Genomic DNA, 26,133 nt, shown 5'->3' with positions numbered 1-26,133 from the left:
CCCTTGTATGAAATCAACTGGGTAAACCAACTGAGGAAGCATGTACCAGAAATTAAAAGACCCATTGTCCGCAGAAATCCGCGAACCAGCAAAAAATCTGCGATATATATTTAAATATGCTTACATATAAAATCTGCGATGGAGTGAAGCCGTGAAAGGCGAAGCGCAATATAGCAAGGGATTACTGTACCCCAAAAGTTGAAAGAAATCTACATTTTGTACCTAACACTTGCATGCAAAATTTCGTTGACCCGAGTGAAAGCATACTCAAGTTATTGTGCTTACATACACACACAACTCCAAAAATGGTATCTTCAGACTCAGGGAGGTCTAAAATGTAGAGATTCATCAAAATCTCAAAACGAAATTTTTGGAGGATTCCAATACTTTCCCTGTACTTCAAATATTAGAAAGTGAGGGAGGTCTAAATCATCGAGATTCATCAAAATCTCAACATCACATCGTTGGACGATTACAATAAGTTCCCTTTGTACACGAGAAAGTAAAAGGGCAAAGGGTTCAACCATGAGATTAAAAGTGCCGACAATTGGCTAAACCAAAAATATAGCACTTCTGTGGCCCACCACGATCCCCCATAATGAAATGCAGATATAATGGAGTTTAAATGGCACAAGGAAAAACCGTTGTGACCTCTATGGTTATGCAGCCAGCACTATACCATGCCCAAACCAAACCATTTTACTTCCATGTGCCATGAATGGCCTGTCAACAGCAGCATACATATACAGCACTACAAAACGCTGAGACTGTCAACTGTCACAATGGACATTTTTATGTATGGCAGAGTGTTATAGTACAGGGTTGGTTCTTCCTTTTGCCCAATACTGCCTGGATAGGTTTGGGCAGCCCTGGGTTTGTTCATGTAGAACAGACAATCAATCGAATATCCTTGTGCATGTGTTTCAGGTATTCTTGCATTGTTATGGATAGAGAACATGTAGGTAACTGTTTCAATGTCCTGAGGTTATATACAGCAGTAAACACTGCGGACTTCGGTCCTGGACCCTGTGCATTTTCCTTTGTCCGCTGATACTCCAATAATCAACCAGTTGGTGTTGGATTCATTGGCAACTATGCCTAGTATAATAGAGTGTGTCCTGTGATGGACTGGCATCCCTCCAAACATGATTTCTGTTTTATGACAGGACGACTCAAAATGATGAAATGAAATAAGTAGTTTCTCAATATGGAAGAATGGATGTTTATAAATTGAAACAGCACAGTGGTTGGCACAGCTGTTTGACGGCACCAGAGTACTCGGGCCCAATAACAGCCTGATCATTGTTTGTGGGGAGTTTCTATGCTCTTCAAGGGTCTATGTGAATTTCAACATAGATGTTTTAGCTTTAAGAGGAATTGTATTTAGGTCTGAAACCAGGAAGCAATTCTTATGCACAGAGTGGCAGGAATCTGGAACAAACTATCGAGACAGGAAGATGAAACAAACCTTTACAAGTGGCTGGATGAGATATTGGGGCAGCTTAGCTATTAGCTAAACAAATCAGCTTAATGGACCAAATGTTCTCCACAACATCTTAAAGTCTTTCATATTAAGCGGACTGTTAAACCTTTTTTGCCCCAATGCAGGTTTTATCGTAGGGCTGCCACCCTGTTCAGAATTAGCTCCCAAACAGGTTCTGGTATTCCACAATACTGTAATAGAATAAATTGTGAGAAATGGAAAGATGGACGATTAGAAAAGATGCGCCACAATGGTCGACTGCAAGGCAGGGCACTGCTATGTGGAGTTTGTACATTCCTAGAATAGTTGTATGGGCTTTTCTGCAGCTAATTCAGTTTTCCAAAAGTTCTTCCAATTCAGCAGAATGGTGCCCCATCTAGGGTTGGATCCAAACTTGGTCCTAACAGAACAGACTCAGGCTCACCTTTATTGGAAAATGAACAACAAAATTTGAACACATCATTAGAAGTGTGCTGCATGAAATTGCTCTTATTTCCCAAAATTGAAAATGTAAGGAATATCAAAAGTTTCTTTCTGATTGAAATTACTTCTACTATTTTATTTGCTTACCTCCATTTAAAAATGAATTTAAAAGCCAACGGTCTTATTTTCTTGAATTTCTGTAACATGACAGCTTCCAATAAAATTACTTTTATTTAAAATTATTTAACTGACACTTTTCATATCATAATACAATTGTTTCTGTAGTTCTAAATTAAAAGCGGGCCACATGCTTGTCTCACAGATTCATGTTCAAATCCAGGGCTTTTTTCACTGCATTTGTAAAGTTTAGAAAATCAGAATAATTGTAACGGGCCTCAAGCATTACATCTAACAAGGTTGTCCATCCATCAACTAGACTGTACAAAGTAACATCAAGCCAAGACCTGAAGGTCCCTAAAGTCGTGTTGTCCAACACGCTACTTGATAATATATTCCATGTGTCTATGGTTGTTTGCGTGAAGAAAAACTTTGTAACATTTGTGTAAAATCTGCCCTTAAGTTTCCATCCACCTCCTTGTGTTCTCGTTATAGAATTCCTTTTTTTTTTATTAACCACTTCAAGCACTTCACCATCAAATCTCTGATAGCTTAACTTCTAAAGGTTAATCTCCTTCAGTCTCTTCTCAACGCTCACACTTCTCAATCCTGAAATCAGTCTAGTCCTGGACCTTTGCTAGGGTTTTGATGTCTATTTTGTAATAATGAAACTAAAACTGAACACAGTACTCTGGATGTGTACAGTATGCACATCCCTTCCATGTCAAAGAGAGTTTTCATCCCATATCCCAGCATCTGTCAGGGGGAGTATGCATGTGTGTGCCTAGCAATGGACCCATTGCCTCCAACATCCTGTAGTGCTGGGTACCCACTGGCTAGGAAATGGTAGTAAACCTGAAGCAACCAGCTTGGTGTCACCCAGTGTCACTGTTGGGAATTAAACAGGCAGTCTGTGTTTAATGGGTTAGTGCCTTAGCCACTAGGCTACATCTCTATTCCATCTTAATGAAAGGACAAGTGTTTATCTGTCTCATTGCTAAGTTTCTGCTATCCAACTGTTGGTGCATCACAAACATTTGCACTGCTTTTATGAATCCTGTACCAAATGGTATGTAACACAGACATAGCAACTGGATGGGAACACTGCACTGCAGTCGTAAGCCCGGAGGTCTACACTGCTTAGAATCTAACGCATCTTAGGCAGGTAGCACAACTACTTTACAACTAATATTAACAAAGCAGTCACAATTTATTTGAAAATGTCAGCCATGGCTAACATGAAATTGAAGTTATGCAAGTTGCAGTGTAGTGATTCACGGACATTCTTTTGATGTTCATTGAAAATAAAACAAATTACTCCAATTTTTTTTCTTACTCCAATTCAAGGCCTCCAAAGGTGCTACATCCTATTTTGACAATTTGCAAATCAGGAAATGGCTCTGGAAAGGATGCCAGTCCACTGCAGGACACACACTCTCACCATCACCCAGGGCCAATTAACCTGAAACACATCTTTAAAACACAGTTTCTTTAAATGGCACCTTTCACAGTAAATGTACAAGAAAAGCAACTCTAAAATGAGAGAAAAATAACGAAACCCTGGGTAGAGCTTCACTAAAGTGTGATCACAAGGAGAGGATATAAAAATCTGCAAAATGCAATTTGTGCCAAATTATACGGATTAAAAAAAAAAAAAAAAGAAAATATGGATCTTGGGTAATAACGCTCTCATTTCATTTGTTGTCATTTTCTTGCCATTATCACTGGAATTTACAGCTTCATAGGGTGCAGAGAGTTTAATGTACAGTAATAGACAGTTTGTTCCAATCCTCCTTGAAGACAGAGAGGGAATTTTTAAGTAATCAACAGAAGTTGGGACACCTGAGTAAAATTTTTTGCTTCAACTTGCAAGGCTTAATTTACTTTAACTGCTGTAGAACATCGGTAGGTTGGAACCTATTAGTTGTTCCCTTCAGAAGGCCTATTTATAATATTCTGGAATACCACCCCCCAAGATTCACAATATACCAACCCAAGTCAATTGGCTTATGAAAACACAAGAGGGCTGAGCCTATCAGCCTGGCTGCACTTGCCCCTGCTTTCTATACTCTTAGGTCAAGAAGGGAGGCCATTTCACACCTTACATTAGCCAAGCCTTCCAAAGTGTGCAGAACAGATTTTAGGTGATGGGGGAAAAGATGCCCTTTAATTGCCAGTTACCTGCCCGGTTATCATACCACATACTCAAACATTTAGACATCGTGGGAGTTGTAGGGAAATATGGGAAATGACATCACATCTGGTAAATTTCATAAATCACACAAAGACTCCCTTATCTTCAGACTCAAGTGATTTCTTAAGAATGTACACTAAGCTCACAAACGAATTGTTTGATACGAGACTCAGTACCTGCAAAAGAAAATTCCCCCTCCTACTAGTATGTGTGAGCATTTTCCTCTTGACAAACTTACACAAGGCCATCTGCACATTGAGTTCTTACAGACATGTAGTCTGTGGTAGGGTTTCAACCCCTCACCTTCAAGGGCTCAGATGTCAAGGACTTCAACTCCTTCAACCCAGTGATTCACATTTTGATTCCTCAGTTACTATTAGGTTACTTCATTCAAAGGGTAGCACAGTTCCAGAGACCTTGATATGTACCCTGACCCAGTCGTATTTGTAGGAAGGGTAGGTTTTCAACCCGTCTACATGCTCTCATGTCCAGGTGCTCACAAACTCAAGCAGTTCAGGTTAAATGGAATAGCTGAACTATTGAGTGTGCCATGTGATTAATTGACATGTCATCCAGGGCCACTTTATGCCTTGTACTCCATAATTATATGGAACAGTCTTTAGTGCAGGACATCCTAAAAATGGATTGAGTGGGCCAAAAACATAGGTGGATGGTTAGGTCATTAATAAGTTTACCCAAAGTGACCTAGAACCACATACTGCTGCATAGCTTGCAGGTTTTTATATTTGTATACAGTAATCCCTCGCTATATCGCGCTTCGCCTTTCGCGGCTTCACTCCATCACGGACTTTATATGTAAGCATATTTAAATATATATCGCGGATTTTTCGCTGCTTCGTGGTTTTCTGAGGACAATGGGTCTTTTAATTTCTGGTACATGCTTCCTCAGTTGGTTTGCCCAGTTGATTTCATACAAGGGACGCTATTGGCAGATGGCTGAGAAGCTACCCAGCTTACTTTTCTCTGTCTCTTGCGCTGACTTTCTCTGATCCTGACGTAGGGGGATTGAGCAGGGGGGCTGTTCGCACACCTAGACGATACGGACGCTAGTCTAAAAATGCTGAAAGATTATCTTCACGTTGCTATCTTGTGCAGCTGCTTCCTGAAACGACATGCTGAACGGTGCTTCACATACTTAAAAGCACGAAGGGCACGTATTGATTTTTTTTTATCTCTCTCTCTCTCTCTCTCTCTCTCTTCCTGACGGAGGGGGCGTGAGCTGCCGCCTTCAACAGCTTTGTGGTGCTTCGCATACTTAAAAGCTAAACAGCTCTATTGATTTGTTTGCTCCTTTGAAGAGGAAGATATGTTTGCATTCAACTGTCATCTCTGTCTTGTCATGGAGCACAGTTTAAACTTTTGAAAAAGAGACAAATGTTTGTTTGCAGTGTTTGAATAACGTTCCTGTCTCTCTACAACCTCCTGTGTTTCTGCACAAATCTGTGACCCAAGCATGACAATATAAAAATAACCATATAAACATATGGTTTCTACTTCGCAGATTTTCTTATTTCACGGGTGGCTCTGGAACGCAACCCCCGCGATGGAGGAGGGATTACTGTATATGAGATACTAGCCGTTCCCCACGGCTCCGCCTGCGTAGTAGTGAAACAGGAGAAACTTTAAAAATCAATAAACAAAAAGGTACTGTACTGCTAGTTAAGCTGAGGCAAGTTACACTTCAAAACACAGAGGTAGACAGACTCCCCACTCCTGATGTCACACATCCACCTCCCCTCGGCCTGCAGCCACTGTCTCAGATTAGCGCGAATATATTGCTCCTGCAAGTGAACTATGATTATTAGAGTGATGAGAGAAGTCGGAAAATCAACCGGAATGTTCAAGCAAATTATAGAAAGAAAAAAAAAAAAAAAAAAAACCTGATCTAAATCCATTAACTAGTACTCTCGTGAAAAGCGGACAGACATTGCTGCACAGATGACAAGCAACCACCACAAACCAAGGTTTGAAAAGTCATATATAGATCCCTATTTCAGTTGTTTAGAAAGGCAGAAATATTAAATGCTGCATGGGCCATTATGTACATTAATAAAGACAAAGGGATGCTATTCTATATTGAACTTTTCCAGATTTATTTGCAGCAAAGTCCTTGATCTGTTCACTAAAATCCAGTTTCCAAACCAGATCACTCTCAATGGTCAGAGTCTCCTGATTCAGTCTTTCCTGCCCCATTGTGGACCCGAGCTTAATTTCACCTGTGCCTGATCTTGGAGAACAATTACTCATTGTCGGGTAAAGCCTGAAGGTTTACAAGTCCTAATTGTAAAGGCTCTGGAGTGGGTGAAATGCCTTTAGTGCTTATGAATTCTTTAAACTGGACAATTTACTAACCACAGTGTCAAACTGCAATGACACAGACAGGCCAATTACCACAAACAAAATACTGTACAGCAAATGGCTACAAACTAAGAAAAAGTGAAACACACACACACTTAAACATGTATATATGAACAACAATGATAAAATCATAACACAGAATACTGCTACAAGTCCTTCATCTCTCTGAAACTCCCAAGGTCTTGTTACACCTAACAACAGAAAGGGCTCAGCAGTATTGTTATTCTTCTGGACAGATTTTCAGTTCTTATATATCAAGTTAGAGGTTTTGAATTTCAAGGAATCTTTTTATGGTGAAATGAAAAAAAGATGCTAAGATTTGCATTGGGTGTGATGAGGATGGACAGGATTAGAAACAAGTAGATTAGAGGGTCAGCTCAAGTTGGATGGTTGGGAGATAAAGCCAGAGAGGCAAGATTGTGTTGGTTTGGACATGTGCAGAGGAGAGATGCTGGGTATATTGGGAGAAGGATGCTAAGGATAGAGCTGCCAGGGAAGAGGAAAAAAGAGGAAGGCCTAAGCGAAGGTTTATGGATGTGGTGAGAGAGGACATGCAGGTGATGGGTGTGACAGAGCAAGATGCAGAGGACATAAAGATATGAAAGAAGATGATCCGCTGTGGCAACCCCTAACAGGAGCAGCCGAAAGAGAAAGAAGTGAAGTGAAAAAAGGTGACAATATTTACCATCTTACCAGGATGCCGTATTTTTTGTTTTAGAGCAATTACATCAGCCATTGCGATATATCCCAGAAACACTCAATGAGCAACACATATCACAATATCAGCTTTACGGGACTCTAGGAGAGAAGAAGAAAAAAAGACTTGCCTAAGCCATGCGGATGGCAAATTTTCAGGAAAAAAAATCCTGCAAACAAAGCTGTAGGCAAATCGAGCAAATTTGCTGTGAATTTTTTTGGGTCCCCTGGCTACTGCCCTAATAAGCCCTTGCAAAAATATGAGTAGAACTATAGGCTATTAATTAAGGTTTATATAGCACCTATGTCTAGGATTCTTCATACCAATCACACAGTTTCTTTTAAGCAATGTACACTGTCAGGTAAAGTGACTCACTCCAGGTCCTTCCATGCCTTACATTCGAGTGACACAAGCAGCGCCTCAAGCCTGACCCAAAACGTGAGGGGATGCTGGAGAACTTATTTGTAGAAAACGACTTTTCATAGCATTTTTTAAATCGCTAGGCCACACTGCCAGTTCCAATAAAGGAGTACAAAACGCATCTAGGGAATAGAAAAAATTCTATGTAAAGTCACTTCAGGACATTGCTGCTGTACGTCGGTCACTTGCATATAAAAGTCTCAACCCTTTAAATAAACACAAAGTAACAAAACACACACGACCCCAAATCTACATTTTGAAAAAAAAACAAAATAAAAACAAAACCTCCCAAGACTGTACATGGTATTTGATGTACCTATTTAAGCTCATCTTTCTAACGCATCTGTAAGACTCAAAAAATTGTCCAACTCTAAACAGCCACAGTGTAGTTTCTGTTTTCTTTCGAATACATACACAGCCTTATGAATATAAATATTAAAGGCTCCATTAAAATCTAGATGGACACATTACATTTCTTCACATACAGCATTTACATGTTAAGTTCATTACTGGGCTTTGTACACTTAAAAATAAAAAGGTGCCAGAGGGGTTCTTCAGAGGAATGCCACTTTTGGCTCCAAATGAACTGTTCAAATGACGCTTCCAGAAAGAACCTTTATTTAGATCTGTAATAGATTCTACAAATTGCCTCAAACAGATGACAGCACTTTTTTTTTTTTTTTTTAAATTACCACTGGTTTCAGGATTTTAAATGGACTCCTGCTGCATTAAATAACAGGCCAAGTTCAGGGTTTCTTGATCTGTTTTATAACTCTGGTCCTGGAGGGCTGAAGGTATTCATTCTAACCCTTTTCTTAATCAGTGACCTGTTTTTGCTGCTAATTAACATCTTTTGAATTAATTGTAATTGACTTAAAAAAAATATATTATTAAGATTCCTTCATTTCTTTCCTTAAACAGCATGCAAACAAATGAAATGTGAAGTAAGTGAGCCAACAGACGACCAAGTCAGGGCCTCAAACTCCAACCAAGTTCACTCCAACCAGTTGCTTAATTAGGCACCAATTCTTCTTGTTATTTAAACCAGTTATTTGATTCCATGACTTGTTGCTGCTCTCATTGTGCAATGGCATACATTTCTGAAATTGTTGACTCTCTTTTCTAAGAGCGCTGTTGAATTGTTTTGGGGTCCTGAGTAGATGAACATTCCTGAGACCTTCATCTTTTTTTTATTTTTAGATATTGTATGATGGACACAGATTTCTAGTCCTGTTTTGGCTCATTTTGGAACTCATTGTTTGACTGCCGAGTCTTCAAGAGCAAGTCAGTTAATTCAAAAGACGTTAATTAGCAGCAAAAACAGGTTACTAATTAAAGAAAAGGGTTGGAATGAAAACCTGCAGCCACTGTGGTCTTCCAGGACTGGATTTGGGGACGCCTGTTCTAGGTAAGAATATCCATCCATCCATTTTCCAACCCGCTGAATCCGAACACAGGGTCACGGGGGTCTGCTGGAGCCAATCCCAGCCAACACAGGACACAAGGCAGGAACCAATCCTGGGCAGGGTGCCAACCCACTGCAGGACACACACAAACACACCAAGCACACACTAGGGCCAATTTAGAATCGCCAATCCACCTAACCTGCATGTCTTTGGACTGTGGGAGGAAACCCACGCAGACACGGGGAGAACATGCAAACTCCACGCAGGGAGGACCCGGGAAGCGAACCCAGGTCCCCAGGTCTCCCAACTGCGAGGCAGCAGCGCTACCCACTGCGCCACCCCGGTAAGAATATTATTGATTTTTTTTTTTTATTTTACTGAAAGGAAAAGTAACATTCCATACAATCAAGTCAAACTTAACAAAACAGAATTCAGCCCCCACCCAAACTTAATATTTAACAATTTGTTTTGTCCTCATATTAGAAACCTCTTCAAAGTCCATGTAGAATGAAATGCTTCTTTGTCAAGCAACTGCAACCTTAAAAAAAAAAAAAGTGTCTAAAAATTGGAACATTTTTGGATGGTGTGGCTAACATTTATGAAGCTGCTCATCCATCCATTTGCTGAAGCCACTTTTGTGCACTACACTGCCTCACAGAGACCAGCCCTGAAATGAATGCTGGTTCACTTTAGGTGCAAACATACACTAAGAAATGGAACAGCAGGTCTTTAAAACAGAAGGAAACCTTTGGGAACTTAGGAAGAACATGCAAACTCTAAACAGAGGACATTCAGCTCAGCAGCATCTTAATTAATATCTCAGTAAAGCTAATTAAGACACTGCCATGCTATCTTACGTTAGAAACAGAAAATACATGAATAAGTTAGCAAAAAAAAAAAAAAAAACACTGGCAAAAATATTCAGCTTTGCTTTCAATATAAAGCACGTTGTTGCAGATTTAATCACGGGGTGACTTATTCAGCCTGCCAAGATTTCAAAATGCACAGACTTGCCAGTACTCCAAGACTTCTTGAAGAGTGGCTACAATATATATGTGAAGCAAAGTGAAAGATGAGGCTGGAGATGGCGACTCAAAAACAAAACCAGGCTTTATTACTAGCAGCTTGCACCAGTGCTTCCACAGCTAACACTAATTCCTCTAAAAGAAAACCCTGCCACTATTTTTAAATGACAACTGTGTGCCCTTTTCTTTTTAACTAAATCAGAAAAATGCAAGACGTTCAATGGGGAAGTGTAGAAAATAAGAGCAATCCTTATTGACTTTCAGAAAGGGCAGCTGTCTGTCCGGCTCCCTGAAACCCACCAGGGTTACAATATGTTCAATAAAACAAATGTGTTTATGTGCATCCCTATTCTTAATCGGCTTATTTACAGGGCTTCTGGAGTGAACATATTTAAAACACAAAGTTTGAAAAAAAACAAAAAAACATGCAAATTACATTTCTACTCCAGCAATTCTGCATCCCTCGTAAAATATTTTTAATTTCCTTCATTTCAGTAGTGCCGAGATGTATCCACAAAACTATTCCCCTCTCCGCAGCAATGCATATTCTAAATTCTGTATGCAGGGGTCTAAAAGAATATTTAACCTTGTGTGAAGAGCGCAAGCAAGATCAGTGACACTATGGACCATACATGCTTGAGCCTCCACTGCTCCTCGTGACCAGACTTTTCCTTTGCTGGGTTGTGGGAGGGGCTTAGGCACAAAACAGGAGACCACTGTGAAATATTCACTCCAAGACTTGCTTGCACTTTGGAAGGAAGTACGTGGAATAGCGCGGCACCGTCCAGCCGAGGTGAAAGGCAGATAAATTCAATCAATATCCTTGTCACATGCAGAAGAAGAACTCCGCTGCCAGGGCACTTTCCTAAGCAATCTTCCGTGTATGTTATGTAGTCAGTCATTCTCCAACTCGCTATATCCAAACACTGGGTCTGCTCACTCTGCTGGAGCCAATCCCAGCCATCACAGGGCGCATGGCAGGAAACAAACCACGGGCAGGGGACCCCCCCTCCCACCCCCCGGCGCACACACACACACACACCAAATACAATTTTTAGGATCGCCAATGCACCTAACCTGCATGTCTTTGGACTGTGGGAGGAAACCCATGCAAACACGGGGAGCATACGCCCATACCATTTCGTCCACTTATTTTCCCTTTGACAATTTCGCGGCAACTTCTCCAGATAGTGGCTCTCTTTTCCAAGTAAATGAACGCTACGTGCAGCAACAGTATACGGACCAAGAAAATTTCCTTTCGTATTTATTTTGACATGATGCTCTTGTTCGCATTTTTTAATAAACAAGACGTGCCCCCCTATAGTTTAAGAAGAAACGCGTCTGCTGGACGCAATTCGGCCGAGGCTTACCTGCAAAAGAAAGCCAACCGGTCACATCGCCGAATACCAAGGAATTCCAAGGTTCGACGCTGCTTTACAGTGCGTAACAAGATGACACAACGTTCATATCCGTATATTTTGAAAATCACTTACGGAAAATGACATCGTAATTAATGATTGACTTACCAAGGCAATAAGAACAGAGGGCGTTGCTTATGGCAACGCATAAGATCCTGGGCACCTGGGTGACCTATGACAAATAACGCAAGGGGGGCACAGAACCACGTCTGGGCATACCAAATAATTTGCAGAGGATGGAGAATGTTCAGTTTGTGGATGGTGTCATAATAAAAATATAACGAGCTAAGCCCTAAACAAATTGTGCTTTTTCAAACCTATTTTTGAAGAAAAATGCAATTCTGAGTACCTGCGAAAAAAACTTACAGGCGTCCCACCTTCTAAACCAATTTGGCATTGATCTAACCATTTTCGTGTTGTAGAAATCTGCGCTTTAGTGCCTGCATACACAAAAATTGGTTTTAAAAAAAATTAATTTCATTGAAACGTGGTTATTCCAAAAGCTACACGCTGACTTTAATGATGCTAAACTAAATCGGTCACCCTGGTTAACAATCCGTCCTTTGGATTGGTGGCTGCTTTCCACCCATAATTAATGTGGTTAACAGAGACCGCAGAAAGTCAAATCAGTAGGGAAACAAAAAAGCCGAGCAAATATCAGCCTCAGCATCCTGAATCTGAATTGGAAAACTTATGGCACCGCTCCTCGCCGAAATAAACAGCAGTTCTTTAATCACTAGAGACAGATCGACCTTCCATTTTTCAAACAGTGCAAAGCGCAAAGAAAGCGCGCGCCCGTAAATGTCACCACATTTTTATTATATATATATATATATATATATTAGTCCAGAGCTGACAAAGCGATGGGCTCAACGCAAGGGCCCTGTACAGACGAGGTGCTAATTTTGATATATTAATGGGGACCCACTAGTCTCTATCATAGTCATCACTTATTGGATTTCAGGGAAAAGCCCATCCCTTCGGTACAGGGCGAAAAGCTTGAGTCAGTCCCAGACCTGTGCACTCTCCCACGCTCAATAGGCCAATTCACAAAGCTCACGCATCCGTTTACTATTATTCTTCACTTCAGGGTCTTATTGAAAGACTGGTTAACCCCGCCCCTTTGCTAGACAGAACTTTAAACTTGCGTAACAGATTCCAAAAACTTTCACAAATACATAACAGATTTCTAAAATAAAAAGACTCGTGCTGTATACAATCCACAGGCGAAGTTCAGGTTTTCACAACTTGTCAGTATCCTGCTAGGTAGACCTGTCAAAAATGTGTTTTGTCCACAAAAAAACACTTCCTTATACATACGCAGAACCATTCCCAGAATGAAACCGCTATTTGACAATCAACAAACAACCGGTAAAGTGCCATTAAAGAATCAGTATGTTTAAGAGTATAGCACACAATGGAGTGAAATAATGATAAGCGGGTTCGAAAACGGATGGATGGAGAGATGGTAATTGATTTGTTAGTTATCAATGGGGGTCTGATTTTAAAAGGACTCTCGCTGTGTACAAAAACACAGGCTAAGTTCAGGTTTCTAGACTTCCAGGCAGCTACACGTTCAATATTTCTGTTTTGTTCACATATTACGAACCTTTTCAAAAGGTCAAATAATTTAACTTTACATACAAACACCCATTCCCAAGATGAAATGTTTTTTTGTCAAGCAACATGAAACCACACAATTTAATAAAATGTCCACAAGCAATTGGCAGAAAGTGCTGAACCTCGCATGACGTACACATTCGGGATCTTTTTAAAGTCGCCGGTTAACTTTACAGTCACTTCTTCGGGTTGTGGGAAGGAACCGGAAAGAAATGCAATACAAGAATAGGCTCAACGTGCCAACTCTACACCGAGAGGGATCTAGCTTTGGCTCCAGTGTAACACTCCGCAGCAGCATTTACTAATCCGCCATCCTATACTATACAGTAGTACAAGTTTGCTTTTCGTTAGACAGAAGCAGTCACACTTTGAAGTGCATTCACAGAAAAAGGAAATACTTTGTGTGCAAGAATAACAGCAATATCGCCTCAGCCCAGGCATTTAAAAAGGTTATAGTTCACATAAAACACGTACAAGTCGCAACAACAGGAGATGGCTCCCAAATCCTTACCGGTATTTTTGGACGCGCATGCCCCTTCGCGAGTTCTATGGAGTTTAACTCCCAGCCCGACTCCAGTCAGTTCAAAGTATGTAACTGACAGGGGTGATCGGGGTCACGGAGCATCTGAACCAATCCGTAACAGTTCTATTTTTAGAAAATAAGTCACCAATCATTCAGTATGTATTCAACGAAAATTTCGAATAGGTTACATCTAAATAAATCAGAAAGAATCAAGCACTCAATTCTGAAGTGTATTGATAAAATAGACGGAGACGAATTAGAGGATTAAAATACCGCCCTAGCCCAATTTATGACAAACATCGATTCAACTAGAGACATAAAATTAAAACGTTTCCGAAGCGCGGAGTCGCTGTAACGGGCATTGTTTAAGTTCAGAAACGCTTCTACATCCACAATGAACGGATCAAATTAATAAAACATACTGCAGAGTATTAACTGAAAACAACTGCTCTCCTGATATAACGACTCCTTCAGTTTCAACAAATGCAGGATAGACCTGTCGTACAATTCCAACAGTGAGAAAAAGTGATCTCAATTTGCGTTAACCAGAGAAGCAGCCATATGCACTACAACACCTTGCACCCGCTTATGCTTTAATGCACCGCACTCATTCGCATTATATGTAAATTTCAAGGGTGTGTCTTATTTTACCACTTGCGTCTAAATATTGAAACGTTTATATCAATACATAGTATTCAGTCATCTGCAATGCTTTAAAGATATTTCGCCAAAATGAGCTAAAGTAAACCAAACAAACCCTTTTATCATCGTCCTTTAAGTAGTCTTAAGGATGAGCCGTGACGCTCAAACTCCTGTTTGAATCATCTTCAGAATGAGATTGCTGTAAAGTCCCGTACCTGTTCGTTGAGCGGCAACTTAAACCAAAATAACTCCCAGTAATTTTTCCAGAAAAAAAAAAGGATCACCACCCCCCTCCCCCAAAAAAATGAGAGCGGAAGTAAAGCCTCTTAATCAGATCGGCAAGGAGTGCAGATTTAATTAAAATAAAAGAAACCCTGAAGTGCGGGTTGAATGCAAAGACCCGGAAGTGGATTGTTTACTAAACCCAATAAAACACGTGCTGAAGTAGTCGCAAGTGTCGCGCAGTTTCAGGTAGCTCGTTCCATTTAAAGGGACAGGACAATGAATGGCTACTTTTTGGTGTCATTCTTGAAATCTCTTATCTAGCGTTATTGATTAATCAGCATAAGACACGAAAAAACTATTTAGAGAGTCAATGAAACAGTCTAATTTTATATCGCATCTCAAATAGCACACCGTGCACAGCACGGCTCTTTATAAATTACACAACTGTACAACGTGAGACTTGGTCCAGATCCCGCCCTTGCTTGCTCAGCTCTGCACGTTCTACCAGGGTGTACATTGTTTTGTCTACTACATCCCAAAGGACGTGTGTTTTAGGTTAAATTGTAACCTGAATCTAAATTGGTTCCGTGTGAGCAAGTGCGCGACAGAAACTTGCAATGGACTTTCGACCCATCCAGGATTATTTCGTGTATCTCATCCAGCGCAGACGATAATAACCCCGTCATCGGGTTAAGCCTACTGGAAAGTCCGGCGTTAATATTATATTATACCATACCATACCATACCATTTTTATTTGTTAAGCGCTTAAAAACACAGCATTACAACTGACAGAAGCGCTGTACAGTTAAAACAAGCAAGACTAAAAGCAAAATATTAAAAACAAACATTAAGAGAGAATTAAAACAGAGACACTAAAAAACAGGTCAGGGGACCCAATAAAACAGAGAAATAGCAAAAAGCAAGTGGAAATAAGACAGGTTAAGAATTAAAAGCCAATGTGAAGAAGTGCGTTTTTAGGTTTGATTTGAAAGTGGCGACTGAAGCGGCTTGCCTAACCACTAAAGGTAAGATTATCACATATGGCGGGGTAATAAGTATTGAACGTCAACGTTGTTCTCAGTAAATATATTTCTAATGGGTCTATTGACATGACATTTTCACCAGATATTAGTAACAACCCAAGTAATCCACACATGCAAAGAAATCGAAACAAATAAATCCATAAATTATGTGTAATAAAGTGGAATGACACAGGGCAAAAGTATTGAACGCATGAAGAAAAGGAGCAAAAAGGCATGAAAAGCAAAGAAACCAGCTGAAATCTGTCAGAATTTAGAAAGCAATCCTGTCCCCTATCAGTGCAAATTAATATCAGCTGGTTTAGACCTAACTGATGGCCTATAAAAAGGTTTATCATTACCAAAGTGTCACATATGAAGCATTTCATGATGGGTAAAAGCAAAGAGCTCTTTCAAGACCTTTATAACCTTATTGTTGCAAAACATACCGATGACCCTGGTTACAGATGTATTTCTAAACTTCTAAATGTTTCAGTGAGCACCATTGGGGCCATAATCTGGAAATGGAAAGAACATCATTTCACCATAAACTGGCTACAACCAGGTGCTCCTTGCAAGATTTCTGACACAGGAGTCAATAGAATAATCAGAAAAGTTGTCCAAGAGCCAAGGACTACTCACGGAGAGCTTCAGAAAGACCTGGAATTAGCAAGTAAAGTTGTTTCAAAGACAACCAATAAGTAATGCACTCAACCGCCATTGGCCTCTATGCATGCTCACCGCATAAGACTCCACTGCTGAAGAAAAAAGCATGTTAAAGCTCGTTTAAAGTTTGCTGCACAACAGCCAAGAAAACTCTCAGTTGGTTTCTGAGAAAGAAAATAAAGCTGCTAGAATGGCCCAGTCAATCACCAGACTTGAATCCAGTTGAAAATCTATAGCAAGAACTGAAGATCAGAATTCATAGAAGATCCCCTGGAACCTTCAAGATTTGATGACAGTTTGTGTGGAAGAATGGGCCAAAATCCCACCTGAACAATGCGTGTAACTAGTTTCTCCATACAGGAGGCATCTTGAAGCTGTTATTACCAACAAAGGCTTTTCTAGTGAGTATTAAATACATTTCAGTAAACGTGTTCAAAACTTAGTCCCTGTGTCATTCCACATTATTACACAATTTATGAACTTATTTGAGTTCTTTGTATATGTGGATTACTTGGGTTGTTACCAACATGTGGTGAACATTTCATGTCAATAGTGTTATTAGAAATGTTTACTGAGAAAAACATTGACGCGTTCAGTACTTTCAGTAGGGGTCAATTACTAATCGCTTTAAAAGGTACACAAAAATATAACTCTATGCCGCACTGATTGTTGCTGTTGCCCCGCATCTCCATTATCCTGGGTTTGAATCCCATATCCTGAGAAGGGTCATGGGAAAGCAGTAGACCATTCCAGCAAGCACTGGACATACCTGGACAGGGTACCAACCAGACACGTAATTACTTTGAAGTGATTGTGCAAGTCGTACATCGGATCGAAGAGTTTACCCTGTTGTATTTCACACAAGTCGTATGCACTAAGGAACAGCTGGGGTGAAGGTCGGCTCGAAAATCAGGGGTTTAAATGCCAAAAGGATGCCACTGCCACCAGTCCATCACACGGGGAACACACTCCAAACCCACACACTCACTCCAATTTATCTAAACGGCATGTCCTGGTTTTCTTCCACAGTTCAAGAGCACCCCAAGGAACCCCGACCCCGTTATCATATGTTTATGGGATGTGTTGTGGATATAATTAATAGTTCTTTCAAAAGAACCTTTATATATCCTGAGATGGTTCTTTTGGAAATTAAATCTAGTTTCCCAATGGCATCGCTCTGAAGAACCCTTTTGCCACCTTTTATTTAAGAGTGTTGGACTGGAGTCCTGTGATTTGTTCCAGCTTAGCACCTGATTGTATTAGAACGAGGTTTAAAAGGGAATAGACATGGGAGGGCATCATAAATTGTTCAAAATACAATGTTACAATATAACATAAATTGAACGATAACTCCTTTAAAACTTTGAAATGATGACAAAGTACACCACACCCGTTAATGATGTTGAAATGGCAGAAAATGTGTGTCTGCTTACTATACTTGTGACAAAACTTTCGTATTTTTAAACAAGTTAAATGTATATATAACGTAATATTCAGAAGTTCTGCCATTAAGTTAACCAATTTAAAAGACATGCAGGTTAGGTGGGTGGATGATGCTAAATTGGTGTGTGTGTGTGTGTGTATGTATGTGCTGGGAGTGGTGCACGCTTAAAAGTAACGGTTCTATAATGCCACTTTACGGTTATTTACTGGGCTGTGTGGTTCCTCGTAGATCCCTTGCTTGCCCAGGCGCGATTTCGTTTTGGGAAAGGTTCTTTGCATATGAGGTTGATGCTTTCTACTTTGAAAAAAATCTTAATATGTACAAACAAGTGAAATCTTTAATGAATGATAGGCTATCTAGAAGGACAAAAACATTAAGAAAACCTGGACTTGGCCTGTCTGATTGTATATAGCAAAAGTCCTTTTCATAAATCTGTTATCTATTCCTGATCATTTACTGTATGGAGCCTGTATAAATAAATGTTCTTTCTGGAACCTTCGTGTGGATGGGTCTTTAAGGAAACCCAGTGATATCACTCTGAAGAAACACACTGGCACAGTTATTTTTAAGAGTATACAATGGGCTGGCGTCCTGTCCAGAGATCGTTCCTGCCTTGTGTCCGATGGTTGCTGGGTTAAGCACCAGCTTTTCTGCGTTCTTGCTCTAGATAAGTGGGTTTAGAAAACGGACAGATTGATGGAAAATTGGAGCATATTTCATTTTGTTTTAACTTCATCAAAAGGACATTTTGGTTTGTTAAATATCTTATCACGGCTATGAGTGTGACGCGTGGCTGAAGCTTTCTCAGTCTGCGGCACCGCCCCTTGTACAGTAACACATTCCAGTATGACGCGGGTACGGGAGCGACTTTGCAAGAGGATCTGTTTTGCCGACATGCAAAGGAAGAAAGAATACTTAATACACAATATACCAGTTGAAGTGACTTGTCTCAAGGTAACTTCAAAACGGTAACTTATGAAGTACAGAATGTCTGTTTTAGGGGTTTGCGGAAGTGAAACAATACGTTGCTTAAAGGACAAATTAAGTGTATTTGAGTGATGATAATTAGCATAATTTCATTAGCTATGTCCTTAAAAATTTTTGAAAAAAAAAACCCTTCATTGGAGATGTATTTTAGTAACATGCGCCGACTCCCAGCTCCGCCTTAAACTCCGCCTACAATCTTAAATAAAGGTGCCAGAGTAGCAGGAGCTCTTCAGAGCGATGTCATAGGAGGATCAGGTTTGTTTCCTTAAAGAACCATCCGCTTGAAAGTTCTAGAAAGACCCTTTATATATTTAGATCAATAAGGGGTTCTGTAAAAACCATGACTAGATAATAACGGATTTAGAAAATACCAATGGTTCTTCATTTAAAAAAAAAAAAATATTGCTGCATACAATAACATAGGCTAAGTTCAGCTTTTCTCGATGTGTTAGTATCCTACTAGGTAACTTACATTAAATATTTTGTATCTTTTCACATACTCAACTTTTAAGATCCCCAAAGAACCACCTTCATGTGCTTCATAGAATGAAATGGTTCTTTATCAATCAAATGTAAAGTGTCATTGTGTAATCCTTTATTTTTAACAGTGTATGCTAGAACTCTTAATCGGAGAAAAAAAGTAATTCGATCGATGGGTCAATTCGTATCTATTTTTGAACCTCTTTTCACAGCGAACATGTGAAAATTATTCTAAATATATTGTCATTCAACCTAACAGCTAGCAGTGGCTCGTGATTTCCCGTAAGCCACTAGTGGGTGGCGTAGCACTTTAAAAAGAAGCTGCCTCGGCTTCTCAGGTTGTTTAACCTTACAAGTGGTTTTAATTTTAATATCGCCACCTTATGGAAGCAGTGAATATTGCAATTGTATGCCATTCGTTTGAAAAAAAAAATTTTGCCGCGAAGAATAATAACAGGTAAAGTGTTTTACTCAGTATTTTCTGAATACATAGAGTGGACAACTAAGCCGATGGACAGAACATAACCCACTTTCTGTTGTCGCCTTCGCTTCCATCGTTTCCACGCGTCGTGTACACAGGGTCAACACTCGCCCATCGCCGGTTCTTTCACACCTGTCACTGCCAGCTGTCAGGGTTCCTTCCCTGGCTTCCTCCTTACTGGGAGATGGCTGCCCTGTTACGAATGACTGCTTACCCGATTTACTGAGTAAAGCAAAGCGCTGAAGTGAACTAGCTGGCAGTAGCAGCGACGAGACATATTTCGCGGAGATGGTCACATAGCCTTCTATTCTGCGTTCTGGCGTGCGTCCATTACTCTTTAAGTCTTTACTTCAGTGATACGCCGATGATTTTATGTCGTGCGACACAGAACCGCTGCAATTTAGGTTTGTTACAGAGGTATCCTGGTCTTATTTTTTTCCACATACATAACCTCAAAAAATTGTGATTATGCCTTTGAGATTATTTCTGTTCTGATCAAATGCATATATAAATAATATTGTCGTTCTCCTTCGGTTGACAAAAGGCAAAGGCTAAGCAAACTTTGTGTGTGTAATCACAACAGCTGGTATTCATAACAGTACTTATTCTCAATCTGTGTGGTGCAAGAACATAACTTGATGTTAAGAGTAATTTTCAATAATTGACTTAATGTATCTGTGTGTTGTTAAACTGGTTGGTGCTGGGGTGGGGAACAATGACAACTGCTGTCCTTACGCTGCCTGTTGTATTGATGCGCTTCACCAGATCAAGTTAATTCTATCCATCTAGTTGTTGGGGCAGTAAAGGATATCATTATTATTATAAAACTCATGGACTTTCTACAATTACAGATTAATAATTAATAATGGATCTACAATACACTGGTGCTTTGATTTTTGTTTCACACCTAAAACTGCCAGGACAGGCTCTGACAACCTGCGAGTACTTCCAGTGCAACAACATTGCATCCAAGAAGCACTTCCAGGTCAGATGGAACCTCTCCCTACACTGTAAAGGTGACAGAGTGATGCAATAGGGGGGTCCATTTTTTGTTCCCAAAAGAACCATCCATGTAAAGATTCTAGAAGGAATCTTATTTTATTTAGATCGTATGCTCCATAAAAAACCATGAACAGATGATAACAGATTTGTGAAATGCCAATGGGTTTCTGATTTTTAAAGAATTTTTGCTAAATACAACAGCACAGGCTAAATTCAGATTTTCTTGATCAATTAGTATCCTGTTAGGTAGCCTGCTCTCCATTCAAGATTATATTTTTATCCCCATGTTAGGAATCTGAAGAACCAATTTCATGAGAAAAGAACCCCTCTCAGAATTAAACGATTCTTTGTCAAGCAATGGTTATACAAGGAGCCACACAACCTAGTAAAGTGCCATTAAGCAACACATTTTTTAAGAGTGTAGGACAGGAGTGTGTTCCTCTGGTAGCTCTCCCTGTGGCACCCAAGTACTCCGACAGGGTCCAAATTTTCAAGGTGTAATGTTCAAGCTGCCCTAGGAAAATCTACAGAAACTGGATGAGCTAAAAGCCAAAAACTCAACCGAAGACCCAAAAAGCAGTTTGTGTCTGATGAATAGTAATTCAAAGGAAATTTCTCTCTATTATAAAAAAAATCCTGCAGAGAAACAGTAGGGTGTCGAGATGTGATCTTCACGTTAAGATCACAGAAGACACTTAAAAGACCCACGAGACTAAAGAGATTGGCCACGGAGCGTCTCGCGGGGACCTTAAACATGAGACTTTGTGCCAAGAGATTGACCCAGGACCGTCTTGGGATGACGTAGAACATGAGATTCTTGCAAGACACGCCCTACTTACAAATAAATAAGAGCACGGGCAACAACACACTCAGTCGTGTTTTGGCTTTGAGCACACACAGATCCAGGGCTCTCAACGCATATAAAGCGTATAAGGACAATATGTTATAAATGAAACATTGAAGACTAAGCGAAGAAGTAAGCAGCGTGGAGAAAAAAGACTCAAAAGCGTTGGAGAGACAAAAAAGAAAAAGAATAATCTAGGTGCAAATTCAGAAAATAAGGAAAGTAATTATCAGCCCGAAACAAGTGGAATTGAAAAAGAAGCACATCCAATCCGGACGTTGGCGCTATACACATGCAGAGCAGGTTTGAGATTATGAAAGCAATGGAATTTGAAAGGCTAAAAAAAATGCTGGTGCGATATACATGTGGAGAAAGTTAAAGAATATGAAAGTAAATGCAACCAGGGTGGTCATATTTCAGGATACTGACAGATCAAGAATACCTGAACTTATTGTGCACGGTAAGAGTCCTTAAAATTCAGGAATCCATTGGTGTTTCACAAATCTGGTATCATCTAGTCATGGCTATCTAGGGAGCCTGTTAATGGCAGTCTGCAGCCTTCTGTGAAGCATGGTGGTGGATCTGTGATGGTTTGGGGTGCACTTATGGGCCTCATAGTGTCTGAGGTATGAGGATTTGTTTTGAGGCTAAGAACTGTCTTGGCTGCAACTTGATACTTCTTTTAGTACCATGGAAAGACATTTCAGACAAAAAGTTAAAAAAATTAAATAAATTACTATGTAAGCAAATAAAAGTACCATAAAAATATGACCAATAATAAACAGCATAAAAGGTGAGCATAAATAATTAAATCAATCAAGAAATTTCTTTTTTGTTGCCCTTATCTTATGTATTTATTTAATCATTTCTTCATTTTTTTTTTATTTCAGTCATACCACACGCATAACACAAAATAAGCCCTGAAGTGAAACTGTCACTTTTACTAGTCAATGCTAAGGGTTCTAGCATGTACTATTTATTTATTTTTATTACTATTTTTTTTTTTTTTAAATAGCCGGTACACTGTATCAAATGACCATTTACACGGGACACTTCAGATGCAAACTTCTTCAGAGTTTCTTCAATGAATGTACACTAATTCTGGGCAGTTTCCATTATTTACTCAGATAAAACTCCCACTACCCTAATCTTAACCATAGAGTGAGCCAGGTGGAGCTCTGGAGCTCTGCAGCTAAACTATTGGCGTCCATCACAGTCCACTCCATGTACTTGGGGCTCCAGTGTGGAGGCTCCAGGCTGCAGAGATACCAGTCTCCAAGTCATGCACAGCACATACCTCTTGTGGGGAACAGCCCGGACAGACAGGTAGGCATGGTTTTATCATCCAACACACGTTTATTTACAACTAGCAAAATACCCGCGCTTCGCAGCGGCGAAGTACTGCTTTAAAATTTTTATTAAGAAAAAAAGTAAACCTTTTTAAACTGAGGGAAAATATACCAATAATTATTTAAGGATCTCTTTGTATACCACGTTGTCAGTTCGGCCCTCCGGTTGTAATATGACCAAGCTGTGCGCTGAGCTTACTCTTGAGCATGCAACGTATAGTTGGCCATGTGAAAAGCAGTCCTGCCTCAAATCAATGCCAACCTTTTGTAGGGTCTGTCCCTGAGACTTCTTAATTGTTATTGCGAAGCAGAGCCTTACTGGAAATTGGAGGCATTTGAATTGAAATGGGTTTCATCAATAACTTCGCATCCAGCTTTTGAGAGTTTAAACATTCATAAACATCAAAGTGTCCACTACTCAAATCGTCACCTGTGAATCTAAGATGTTTAAGAGGCATTGGCGGTTGTCCAAAGGTGTAAAATATTTGGCCATTTCAGTACACTTGAAAGTGACAACCAAACAATTCAGTGGCAGCCATCAATTCACATGCAGAACCATAGGTGAAGGGCTTAAGCATTTCACTCTTATAGTACTCCTGTGTAGTATAATTATCTCCTGTACCGTCCTCAGTCCACAGCTTGAACCTGTCCCAGTCATTCAATACATAAGACACAATGTTCCTCAGGATATCAAGAGTGAGCCTGATATGGCCGTGCAATATGTAACACGGGGAATGGAAAAGGCAGTCGCCGTCTCCGGGCATGGAAACCACTCGGTAAGTGACAGTTCTTTGATCGATGGTGATCACCTCGATAGACATATTAATGGGGGTATGGTTGGAACGATAAAGGAAATGAGTACCTGAACAATGTAAACTAAGTCTAAAATACCTACACAATAACTATAATTGTAATAAATGAACAATAAGACAGTGGAGAAGCTGTGGATTAAATAAAAAGGCTGCAGTTATCAGCAGAAAGGCGTGAATACCGTGGCGAAGCAAGGAAGGGAATGAAGAGACCGGAGCGATGGATGGCCTTATATAGGCAGGCAGCCAACTACGTGGGAGGCGTGGGAATGGGGGACCCAATGCCACCTCACACGGCGACCGAGCTGCAGGCAGGTATATATGTATGTAAGTAGGATTCAGTTAGTGTTGGGAACCCGCGTACCAAATTTCTTCAAGATGGGCCCATGAGTAACAAAATACTGTTGGAAAGTTCAATATGGTGGCCGACAGTGGCGTCATACCACCGAAATAAGTACGTACATTGGTTTTGGTTAGCGCAGGGAAGCCGCCTACCAAATTTCGTGAAGATGGGGCCATAAATAAAAAAGTTTAACATGCCGGACGTTGTCGACCGTTATGACCGTTATGCGTAGAATTTCAAAATGAAACTTGCTTAACTTTTGTAAGTAAGCTGTAAGGAATGAGCCTGCCAAATTTCAGCCTTCTACCTACACGGGAAGTTGGAGAGTTAGTGATGAGTGAGTCAGTGAGGGCTTTGCCTTTTATTCGTATAGATAATGTAATAATGTACACAAGTGAAACACACACAACCCAGTGCTGCAGCACCAATCACCCCAAAGTCCTGGCCTTTCACAATGCCTGTACTCTTCTGACCGTGAACGCCTCCACTCCACTCCACTCCACTCCACTCCTCCGACTTCCGTCCTCCTTCCACCCGACTCCAGCCATCGAATGGAGGGAGGCGGCCCCTTTTATACACACCCGGATGTGCTCCAGGTGCCTGCCGACTAGCTTCCGCCAGCACTCCCCAGTGTGGCAGAAGTACCGGCTGTGCACCTGGAAGCACTCCGGGTGTCCCTGGTCTTCTTCCCCCCAGCACTTCCAGGTGTGGCGGAATTGCTGAGGGCCAGGGCTCCTCAGGCATTGGGGTGTCCCCTAGCGGTGACCACGGGCCCCTATAGGATTGAACTTCCAAGCTCAGTTCCCGTGGTCCCCAAAGCAACCAGGGTGGTCATATTTCAGGATACTGACAGATCAAGAATACCTGAACTTATTGTGCATGGTGAGAGTCCTTGAAATTCAGGAACCCATTGGTGTTTCACAAATCTGGTATCATCTAGTCATGGCTATCTAGGGAGCCTGTTATGCCTCTAAATAAAAAAAGGTTCTTGAGTCTTCATGTGGATGGTTCCTTTGGGACCCAAAAGATAATCTATGGTATCACCCAGAAGAAAGACTTTTGGCACTTTTGTTTTTAAGGGTGTATGACCACTCTGGGTATGATTCACCTGATCACAAAACTGTAAATGCTAGAGCCCACCCTCCCGACGAGCGACAGTGACAGTTTTCATTTTAGGTCTTATTTTCAGTCTCACGCAGTGTCACTGAAATAATTGAATAAATACATAATGAAATAGGCAACAATATATATATTTCTTGACAATTATTTAGACCAGAGTCGGTCAATCCATTAGGCGACACAGAAGGCGGCCGCTGTCATCTGAGGGCCGCCATTTATGGAAGTAAGGGGCGCGCACTCCGGATACTGAGGGCCGCTCCTTGAAGTCCGCAGTATACACATAAAGTGGGGCGCGCACCAAACCTAGGTTGTCAAAGTCTAATAATACCGATTAGCGTTATGAACAACGCACCCCGCCTTGGGCTCCAAATGGGCGGCACTGATCATACTTACATGTCATTTTATATCATTTATTTATTGTCAGATTTCACAGCTTCGTCCGAAGTACTCCTCCATACAGTGCAACGGCAGGGCACTTCTAAAGTAATTGATACGCATATGACTGATTAAATACTGTACACTTGAGCATCATCTAACTGGGTCTTCTGCCAGACTATATGGCTGAACTGTCATTTAGTTGTTGCGGTTTTTGAATATAACCGTATTTGCACGCTACACAGTACAATTTACGTATATTACTGGGGATCACGGAGTTGGGGTCCGCTCCCGAAACAATTGGTGCAGTTCAGGAAACATCCCTGTCGCACAACAAGGCCGCTTAAAGTCGCCATCGCCAAATAACTTGCGCGTCTTTGCTACTGTCGGACGAAACCAACACATACAAAGGGGGAACATGGAATCTCCAAGTGGCAGCGCTAACGTTATCTAGTCTGTTTAAATCTTTGTGTTCAACATTTACATACACCAAGGTTTGTGATCTTTGAATTGTATGCAGAGCTAGACTTTTTTGAATCAAACATTAAATCTTTATCAGATAAAGCGCCTTTCACAGCACGACACATTTCAGAACAGTTTACTGTACATGGTAGACAGGAGCACAAGATCACAAGTCCGATT

The 26,133-nt window shown here is 40.6% G+C and overlaps 1 protein-coding gene across 8 annotated transcripts in view; it reads right to left on the bottom strand.

Moving 5' to 3' along the window:
- LOC114648895 (espin-like) overlaps positions 1 to 14,711 on the bottom strand; it is a 31,603-nt gene extending 16,892 nt beyond the window's left edge. For 2 of the 8 annotated variants that reach the window (XM_028798207.2, XM_051924100.1), the window contains exon 1: positions 11,515 to 11,642. The gene's annotated coding sequence lies outside the window, so the exon portion shown is untranslated. Of the gene's footprint in view, positions 1 to 7,289; positions 7,315 to 11,514; positions 11,643 to 11,670; positions 11,743 to 13,693; positions 13,799 to 14,127; positions 14,184 to 14,462 lie in introns of those variants that run through there. The other 6 variants (XM_028798206.2, XM_028798209.2, XM_028798211.2 and 3 more) reach the window with 6 other exon arrangements.
- Positions 14,712 to 26,133: the final 11,422 nt, after the last annotated feature.

Source organism: Erpetoichthys calabaricus, chromosome 3 (genome assembly GCF_900747795.2).
Source record: "Erpetoichthys calabaricus chromosome 3, fErpCal1.3, whole genome shotgun sequence".
Lineage (NCBI taxonomy): Eukaryota > Metazoa > Chordata > Cladistia > Polypteriformes > Polypteridae > Erpetoichthys > Erpetoichthys calabaricus.
The sequence above is the reverse complement of the archived record's forward strand: the minus strand, read 5'-3'. Positions and strand labels throughout refer to the sequence as shown.